This window comes from Strix aluco, chromosome 8, assembly GCF_031877795.1.
Source record: "Strix aluco isolate bStrAlu1 chromosome 8, bStrAlu1.hap1, whole genome shotgun sequence".
NCBI classification, from domain to species: Eukaryota; Metazoa; Chordata; class Aves; order Strigiformes; family Strigidae; genus Strix; species Strix aluco.
In genome coordinates, this window is record NC_133938.1 from 11965089 (window position 1) to 11975504 (window position 10416).

At 48.0% G+C, this 10416-nt stretch overlaps 1 protein-coding gene across 5 annotated transcripts in view; it reads right to left on the bottom strand.

Annotated features, from left to right (window-relative positions):
• The window catches only part of RNF220 (ring finger protein 220), a 232656-nt gene extending 226467 nt beyond the window's left edge, over positions 1-6189 (bottom strand). The window contains exon 1 of one of the 5 annotated variants that reach the window (XM_074832190.1): positions 6034-6189. The gene's annotated coding sequence lies outside the window, so the exon portion shown is untranslated. Of the gene's footprint in view, positions 1-5985 lie in introns of all 5 variants that reach the window. The other 4 variants (XM_074832193.1, XM_074832194.1, XM_074832189.1 and 1 more) reach the window with 4 other exon arrangements.
• Positions 6190-10416: the final 4227 nt, after the last annotated feature.

Genomic DNA, 10416 nt, shown 5'->3' on the forward strand with positions numbered 1-10416 from the left:
TATTGTACATAGTTACCCAAATAAACCAGCATACATGGTTATACTGTACACGATGCCTAAGACATATATAACAGAGATGTATTTTCTCTTGCTCTCACAGTAGATATGGATAGGTAAGTACTTGCACACACAGTACTTGATACCATCATATATATATATACACACACACACCCCCCACTGGAATGTAGGAATGTGACTGTGTATGGGTGCGTGTGTGTAATACACAAACACCCACGCGTGCACACACAGTCCCTGTTAGCCAAAGGAGAAGAGACTTCCCCCGTAAAATGCCTGGCGTCTCTGACAATATTTAAAATCATAATGGGTGCTTCTGCCATCTGATCTCTGCAAGCGTCTGCCTTTCGGGTCGGGGACAAGAGAGAATGGATCAGTAATTTTAGTTCCTAATGCACTCACTCTTAAGTAGATTTGTAAACTGCCCTGAATGTGCCATTAACATTTAGAGGAAAATGTTAACAAAATTTCTGCCTTGCATCTTGCTGAGCCTCCTAGGTTGGCTGCAGCCACCCAGCCAGCCACAACCCCCTCCCAGGGTGAAAGAAGGGAAAATGCTCCTTTCTGTATCTCCCCCAGTTCGCTCTGTCTTTTTGTGTTGTTATTTTCTCCCCCAATCAATCTCGTGTCTTTTCTTTTAAGCTTCCGCTGCCTGCCATTCAGGCCCCACAGCCCAGCTTAAAATACAAGGACTATAACTTTGAAACAATATACTAGCCGCTGGAGCTCAAAGGGCCAGAAAAATCATATAATAATAAAAAGCTGTTACAAATTGTGCCTCTTAAATCCAGAGGGTCAAACATCTCAAATAAAACTTAGTGAAAGAGTGTCTCCCTAATGGAGTGCCTTTTGTACTCCATGAATGAGGGAGCCTAGGTTAACAAAGTGTATGAAATCCAGTCTGTGGCTTTAATGCAGTTCAGTGATAACATTTCCTCTCTCCCATCCTGTACCCAGCCACTCCACTGACTGTTATTAATTGTGAAGATGAGTGGACATCATCTCTCTGCTTCCTCATTTGGCACCCGTCCTTACAGACATCATTGCTAAATTACCAGATTATGTATCTCGCATTAACGGATTTGCTCTCTTCCAAATTTTAAATAACTTTCCTGTCGAGTTCTTGCCATGGAGAGCGAGGGGGAGAGGGAGAGCGAGGGATGCCAAGGGCATCCTGGTCAGCGCTGCAGTCCTGGGTACACTCGCCCTGCTGCTTCACGCGAGGCTGAGCGAAAACTGGAGGTCAGGAAACTGCAGCCGCTGGCAAATGTGGAGTTGCTGGGGGCTTATGCAACTGTGTAAATATATATATACGCACACACGATTAGATATCTAAAGAGATGCATGCAAATAAGCCACCGTTCCCAGAAATAAACAATCATTAACATGGAAGTGAAACTGAGCAACCATGGGAAAACACGGATTTCCAGGGAAAAAAAAAGCAACCACCTCTGTCTCCTTTTCTATTTTTACTTGTGCTTTCATCCCATTACGTTAAATGTATTTCATAAATTAGTAATCTGGCCGCAACACTTGACACTCCTGTAGGATACTGTGAATCACTACGGCCGTTTATTCGTTTGCAAACTTCATTACACCAGGAATAAATCAACACATTACAATATCTCAGCCAGCCAAATTTAATTTTTTTTCAGCTCCCACTTCCTTTTTCGTTCTCTCTCGCTCCCTTCTTGCCTAGCACCTCCCCACCCCCAGCAACACGGACAGATTAGACTGCAGCGGACCAGTCATTATGAAAATCTATCGTTAATACACTCCCAATGTCAAAATGTCATAGGTTTAAATACAGAACCCAAAAATAAGAAAACTAACTGACCTTCTTAATTAAAAAAATATGGATTGCAGGGTAATCAGCTGGAGGGAACATTTGGGTGCCGGGAAGGCAGTGGGCACAGGTGGAGTGAGGAACTGCTACTTTTCTGCCTCTATGCTGATTTTTTTTAATTTAGCACCTCGCGCAAATCCAGATTAAAATAACTCCAGCTATTGATCCGAGCAGTGGAATTGACATTAATTTTAGTTCACTTCTCACTTTGCAAAGGGATCAATAGGAAGTAATAACAGCTGACATCCCCGCTGAAAGGAGGAGAAAAGACGGGCTAGAGACAGAAATCGAAAAGCAACCAAATAAATCAGCAGCTACTTTTCCACGGCATCAGACAAACTCCAAACAGATTGCAAAAAGTCTTTGTTGAATTAACTAAACAAGGAGTAGAGGGAGGGGGAGCGGAGATCAATCTAGGAAGCTACATAAACTGTCTACTAAGTATGAAGGTTAGGCGGACAGACTGAAAATAAAATCTAATTTTTTTATTATTATTTTGTTCATGGCTACCTATATGCATAGTTATTGGATTTTAGAGCTACCCTGTTTAAGGTGTACACAAATTACCTGTGTAATCGTGTATGTTACTAATAACAAGGCTAAACATGCCACAACCAAGACAAATTGAATCAACAGCCTTTAGCTCTGAACCATAAAAAAAAAAATCTCTCACCAAGGAACAAGTTGTAATCAGTTATCTCTGGCTCAGTTTTGGTTCCTCTGCTTACAAAGGTTGTAGCACTGTGCTGAATTAGTTAAGAGGAAAGTCTGATAAAAGTAGGAGAAGCCATGACAGCGCTGGATTTAGCAGACATCACAAACACCCAGCAAGTGGAGAAAGCAGCAGTGACCACTGGTTATAAGCGTAAAACCCACTTGCTAATCAGCCTGCAAAGAAACATGCACATATGCAAGCACATGCACACCCCATACGCAGCCACCAGATCTGCAAGTCTTTTACTAAAATGTTACTCAGAGTTCCTATGGCTAAATCACCTCTCTGCTATCGATTAAAATAAATAAAACACACCACTCTGGTTTCTACAACAGGTTGCATTTTTGTGGTCTCTCAACCATTTCCAAATGCTAGAGATTAAAATAATGGGGCAAATTAACATTTTTCTCCCTCCAGAAACAAAGTTTTCTTGAGGAAAAAAAATTAATTAACAAGCTATGGGGAAAACAAAAAAAAAAGATTAAAACAATAGGAAATCCAGGAAAATTGATGATGCATGTAAATTAGGAAAGACCCCGGAAAAAAAAATCAGTATATCCATTTACATTAAAAAGTTTTTTCCCCATAAATGTCAAGTAGGAATTTAGAAATATGCTCTGTGCAGAAAAGCCAAAGATTATAAAACAAAATAATGCCAGCTGTTTGGGGATTTAAGTGCTCAAATGGATTATATATTTGAACCAAACTGGATTTCCTTATAATAAATAAAACAAATGCAAGCTCGAAAGCCAACAAAGGAGAGCTCTCATCACTGGATTAAGATACAAAGGAAAAACAGTTAATTTTTTTCCAACGCGTGAAATATGCCAACTGCAGCCGCACACCCGGGCAGCTGCTGTGAAAACCGGTTTGAGGGAAAAGAAAAAAAAAAAATAAATAGGAGAGCGGGGAGCGGAGGACCCGGCGGCTGGGACGGCCGGAGCGGCTGGTCCCGGTCCCGGTCCCGGTCCCGGCCCCGGCCCCGGCCCCGGGCGGCTCCGCCGGGCAGGGCAGCCCGGCCTCTGCCCCCTCGCCCCGCACTGCGCGCTCGCTTTTGTTTTGCTGCAAACTTCTTCCTCCCCCCCCCCCCGCCAAAAAATATTTTTAAGAAAAAAAGGAGGGGGGAGGGGGGGGAAGCCCCCGGGCGGAGAGGGTGCTCCCCGCGGCGGAGGGCTGCAGGAGGGAGGAAGCGCCGGGGGTTTGGCAAAAGAAAAAAAAAAAAAAAAAAAAAAAAAAAAGAGGGAAAGAAGAAAAAACCCCCACAACCTACCAAGGGTTTTGCGGGCCGCTTGGCCCCCGGCCCGCGCCCCCCGGCCCCGCTCCCAACTTGGTGAAATCCGAACGAAAATCGCGGGCGGCGTCGCGCCGGGGGAAGCCCCGCTCCGCCGGGCAGCGGGCGCGCCCCGGCCCCGGGCAACCGGCCCCCGGTCCCGGGCACCGGCTCCGGCCCCCTCCGCAGCGCTCGCCTCGGCGCGGGAAGCCAACCGGGCTGGCACCCGCCGGCCGCCCCCTTTCCCTCCCGCTATTTTTTCTCCCCCGCCCCGGAGGGGGGGCTGTTAAATAAACCCAAATAAAATAAAATAAGAAGCGGGCGAGCCCCGGGCTGGAGCCTACCGACGCCGCCAAGCCCCGTCGCTCCGCTCTCCCCGCCGGCAAATTAAACAGGTGTTTGGCTGCCCGGGGGGCCGGGGCTGCGGGCACGGCCCGGTACGGCCCGGTACGGCCCCGCACGGTCCCGCCGGGAAGCGGCAGTCGGGACGCAGCCAGGGCGGCTCCTCTCCTGCCTTCCCGGGAATTGGCCGCTCCCGGGGAGGCGACGGGAGGGGGCTCCGCCGGTCCGGTCCGTACAGCCCGTTAAGTCGCCTTTTCCCCCCCACTTCTTCCTCCTCCTTGAACCCCAAGTCACAAAGATCATCAGACGCGAGGATGACCGGAGTTGTTTGGATTTATTGCAACAATCACTTACCATACACATTTCCTGTGTGGAAGGATAAGCATTCAATACAACTCTTTAAGTAGACAGTTCCTAATGATTTCATTGTGGTCAACCAGATGGTTTTTATGTATTTAGATCTGAAGGTGAAGAATTATTTTCCATGCTTCCAACCTATTTACAGACTTCCCTGGTCTAGAGCTGGGGTTGTTGGTTAAAAGAAAGAAAATTCTGCGATTTCTCGATCGCATCGCTGGATGATCCAGAAAGTTTTCTAAAGGACCTAAAGCGAAAACAGGGATAATTCCTTTCACCTCTTCTGGCTTTCCAAGCTACACAATTCACATGTGGAGTAATTTTAGCTCATTCGTTGAATAACGCTGACAATTTAAACCGCCTCTCTACCTTTGTTTTATCTGCAATAATAAAACCAGAACAACACCGCATGTGAGATCCAGGCGTTTAGTTCCTACCTGAAAGCAGTCGGGGGCAAGGGCGGCAATCGTTTAGGGATGAAGGACCCGAGGAGGGGCGAGGATGTTGGACAAACTTCAGCCTCGTCCAAAATTAAGCTAAGTGGCGACTTAACAACGTGCGTTTTAAAAAAAATAATTCGGTCTTCAAGCGGGGATCGCGCATTTTTGGTACGGCTTAAAACTAAAGTTCACACGGGGACTGCACGATTGCAAAAATGAAAGCTTCGGAGTAAATAAAATTACTGGCTGTTCAGTGTTTCTTGAGCGCACAGAAACCCTGGCGGGATTTTTTGCAGATACTTTTATTGCAAAATAAAAGCCTTAGTTTGTGTATTTGAAAAAAAAAAAAAAAAAAAAAAAACCAAACACCAAAACCCTTGGGTGGGTGGGTGCGTGGATCTGCTTATTTCCTTTGAAAAAAGTTTTTGTTTTGCAGCCGCTGGGAACTGAAATTGTCGCTGCCCAGAGCGACCGTGGAGAGAGCGAGGTCCTGGGCGCCCGGCGGGAAGCGAGGAAATAACTCCCTGGCTTGCCCCACCAAAAAAATAAAGGGGGGGAAAAAAAAAAAAAAAAGAGTTAAAAAAATAATATCTATTTCGGAGTGAGCGATCTGTGCCGGCCTCTGGGTCCGGCCGGGCCCCCCCCGCCGTGCGCCGTCCCCAGCCGGGCTGCCGCGGCGGTCCCCGGCACCTGATCCCCCGGTGGCTACCGGTCCCCCCCGGAAAGGCACCGGCGGGGGGGAGGATCCGAGCAGTTCGGGGCTCGCCGAGGGTGCGGGGAGGCGGGGGGGGGGGTCCCCTTTTATCTGCCTTTCCCCTCGGCATTACCATGCCGATCCCCACCCACCCGGCCCTCCCGGCTGTCCGCCGCCGCCGAGCCGCCCGGCTTCCCCGGAGCTGGGGAGGGAGAAGGGGGAAGGGGGAAAGGGCACGGGGGTTGGGGTGGAGGTAGGAGGAAGGAGCGGGGGGTGAGGGGGTGGGGGGTGGGGGGAGAAACTTGCCCTGCAAAGTTTGCGTGTGGCCGGGCGGCCCCGGTGGCCGGTACTCACGGTGCGGCTGCCGGCGGGCGCTGCGCGGAGCTGGCGGCGTGCGGGGAGCGGGGGAGTCCCGGGCGTGCTGGCCCCGCTGCGCGCCCGCGGCTCGCATGTAGCAGAGCGGGAGGCGCCGGGGGTGCGAGGGAAGGAGCAGTGCTGCCTCTCAGTGCCGGCTCTCATCAGTGAATGAGCCTCCACTCTCCGAGGGACTCCCGGCTGCACACACACACACACACACACACACACGCACACGCACACACACACACACTCTCACACACACACTCGCACACGGAGCCGGGCTGAGCACTGCATACATTAGGGCACTCGGGCAGTATGGGAAATGCAGTCCAGGACCGGGCGCCCACCCGCCGGCCGGCAGCCAGGCACAGCCCCCGGAGTTGCCCAAATGGGGCGTCGGGGGGCTGCTCCCCTCCCAGGGGCGCCGCTTCTCCCCCAGCCCCTCCGCACCGGCGTCGCCCACCCGCCGTTACTTCCTGGCACTGGTCATATTTTCCACCGTTCTGCTCCTTCCGAAATTGCAGTGGGACCCCACAGGGTCCCCCGCAGCAGTCCCGTACCCCTCCAGCCCTGGGGCAGCCGGTACCCCTCATGGGCACGCAGCCTTCCCCATGCACCCTGCTGCGTCTCCTGGCACTCGGGGGTGCCCAGGGATGGGCAGATCTAACAACATCCCCAAATTCGCCTTGGACAGCAGAGCCAGAGAGCAAATTAGGGACTTCACACTCCCAGTGTTATTCCAACTGCAGCAGGCACGCACGGCACGCACGTTGCTATTTTAATGTTTCCTGGATGCACGTCGCAGCTCTGCACGAACCCTCCCGCACACACGCTCCACCTCGGCCGCAGGCGACTCCGGCCCCAGGATTGTCCTGAGCAAAAACTGTCAGGTGTAGGAAATGGAAGAGGCAGTTTTAGATGGGGGCTTAGATGAAACACTTCTCATTTTTCTGGTGAAGTACACCAGCGATTGATCCGAGAGACTTATTTAGTTCACCCGGGGGGAACTGTTTTGTGTTTTTCTCCAACTGCTAAATAATTTCAGGTGGTTCTTAAAAATAGAGTATGGGCAGCATTTTTTGGCTCTTATCTAACTCTGTACTGGCATTCTCAAAATATGACCGTGCTATACAACATACATCAAAAAAATAAGCCCTCTCCATCAGCATCATCAACCACTTGGGCTATATCTATGTGTGTGTGTGTGAGAGTAAGAGGGATTATGTGCTTATGTCATCCAACAACTTCTGTGTAAGCAGTGACTCATCACTAAGATATACAGTTTTGCCTGTTACTCCTTGGTACTCTGCGGGATCTCTGAATGCGCCAACCCCTGTAAAAGTGTCCACAGGCACAGTAAAAAACTAAAAAACATGGCCCCAGGCCTCAACTGAGTGCACTGCGCAGACCATAACAGTTGGCTTCTCCGCTGGGCTGAAGCTCAGCCATCCTTTCTACAACATTTCAGAGACAGATCTTACGCAGTCAGATTGCTTGCATGCCTTGTGAATGGTAAAATCTTTGGAAACAGTAGTAAATGTAGCCAAAAAAAAAAAAAGGCTTTCTCATTTTCGCACTTAAATCTCAAAATAAGATGACGTGGCATTTTATTTTGAAAGCACCTGGGTGAAGGAGCCTCATGTACTTTCTTTCCATAACCATCACTAGGTCTGTTCCCTGCGCTGACCTGCTGCTCAGCCATACAGAGGCTGATGATACTCAACAAAAAGAGCATGCTTCCTCTTCAAGGCATCTGCTCCACTGCTGCTTTCCTGCGCACCCTGTGCAGGAACGAGGAGGCTGGCAGGGCAGGCAGCAAGCGCTGCCTTCTTCCATGGATCAGCTGTAGCACGACGGTAAACATGGGCTCAGATTCCTGAGGTCCTTTTCTGCTTGGTGTAAAAACTGGCATTTAGATATTCCAGGTAAAAATGTCTCACAATTGTGAGCAGACATTATTTTGCATATATTCTGATCATTAATAACATCTTGCAGTTACCCCTTGATTAACCAAAGTTATGTTTTTTGGGGGTTGGGCATTTCTAACACCTCCTCGGAAATAGCTGCCCCCCCAGGCTGCACATACAGATGTGCCCCAACACATGAGTCCTGCTGGTTTGTGTGGGGATGCTGAATTAATTGGCACCACACGCATTTCCAAGGCACTCATCCTGCAGCATGCTCGACACAGGCAGGACCAACCAGCTGAGGACTTCGATAAATATTCTGTAGGTCTGTATAGATGAGCCAGATTTTAAATAACATCAGAGTTTTGACACACTTCAGGAAGCCACATTAAAAACCAGCCCTTATCTCCCAGGGATCTTGGGGAAAACATTCAGCCTGTGAACTGGCACAGCCCAATTCTGCTCCAGCTTCACAGTCACAATTACACAATTCTGGTTAAAAAAGTGCTCTTATTATAAAGCTGTGTTTTCAGTACTTAAATCATGAAATATGATCCCTCAGATTTAAACTTCTTTCTTTTGTTCTCAGTCAAAAAGCAATTTATTTATTTATTTTTACCTTTTCAGTTCCTTAGTATGGAAAAAGAGATCTGAATCCTGCACCGGTGTCCAATTTATGCTAGCTGAGAATCAAGCTCCGTGTTTTGAGGCTTGAAAAAAAATTATGCAGCTTTATTTAACTTTATGTTACTGCACTGTTACACAAGAACTTAATACAGTTTGGATTCAGGGAACAAGTCTGGCATTTAGCTAGCTTCCGTGAGCAATGTCTTCAGAGGAAAACAAGAAGATACACTCAAGTTATTTATATTTGTAATTACCATTAATCTGTATTACTAATGAGGGTTTTGATCCTGAAAATGGATCCATAAACATGGACTCCTGCACCACTATGGAGCTGTGATATGCACAGAGGCCCATAGGAAAAATTTCCACCGAAATATATTCTACACTGATAATTTGGACCCTAAAATAACTTTGAACATCTGATTTAACTTCATGTGTATTGCTCATCTCTAAGACTAATAGGGGACACCTCAATTTCTTTTTTTTTTTTTTCACTTAATAGTAAAACAAAATTTGAGATTGTTATGGGCTATCACAGTGCTGTACCTTCTCATTGCAAATGCTGTTCTAAATACTGAAGTCTAAATTAAATTAATATATACAATCCTCAACCTACAGAGTTGATTAGATGCACTTAACTTTATGCATACAGATTTCAATAGGATTACCAATAATACATAAAGTCAAGGGTATGTGTAAATTCCACCAAGAATAGTGCCTCTGACTATAAACCTGCTGGATTCTTACAATACCAACATATAATTCTTAAAACAAGAGACCCTTCACTCATCATTATGTCCCCTCACTGCTATCTTATAAAATAAGAGTGAGAAATATGATAAATTATAGCAGCAACTGCAGAAGGCAGGGGGCAAAACTGTATCGCCCACGTACCAGCAGCACATTGGGGTGCCATCACAGTGCGCTGCATTTAACTGCCCTGCTGGGATGCTGTGGGTCCCCTGAAAAGTGACGCTCAGAGAAAGTGCCAAAATTCTGCGGGTATGGAAAAAACATCCTGGAGTCACTGGCACCGCCACCTCCGCTAGACCCAGGCCATCCCTTGCATCCTTTCATCTGCAGTATGGGTCGAGGAGGGGAAACCGGCAAAATAATGAATTAATTAAATAAGACTAAACTTTTTATCGCAATTAGGCTCCAACACAGCTGTCGCTTCCAGCGAGGTGTGGGTGGCTGGCGTGTGTAATCTCCATGCCCTCTGCTGGCTACAGCCAGTGTGTCTCAGCAGCGTGCCACCACCACCCTGCCCTCCCGCCTGCGAGGAGGGCCACTCGTCCCCTCCTGGGAGAGATGCTGGGAAGTGCTGCCGGTGATGGTAGTCCCCACTGCCCAAATGTTTTGGTTGCCTGGTTTTATCAGAGATGTGGCCCTGGTTTAAGCATCAATAAGCTGGTGGCCACACTCCAGGAGGACAGGATCTTGAAGCCTCTGCAGTCAGCCATGTCTCACTCTCTGATGCTGTTAGCAAGGACATCTGAGATGAAGACTGACCTATGAGTTTGGGAGTATTGTGGTCTGAGCATCTGATCTGGGCTTCACTCTAGTGATTGGGGTAAGGATTGTCCCATAGCTCAGAAGAGTTAATATGGAATCTCTTCATCTTCTGAGTCATCTGTGACTGCCCTCTACCAGTCCTCTCTCTCTTGCAGAGGAAGAATCTGGCAGAGGCAGGGTTGAAATCATACTATCTGCCAGAATTTTGAAATTTAGAGCTAGCTTACACTCAGTGACTAGTCCTCCCAGAATGAGAAAACAGTCCTTTAAATGACTTGTTGACTCATAGGACTGGTAGTGAGAAAATTTCCTTCAGCCTAGTAAAATTTTC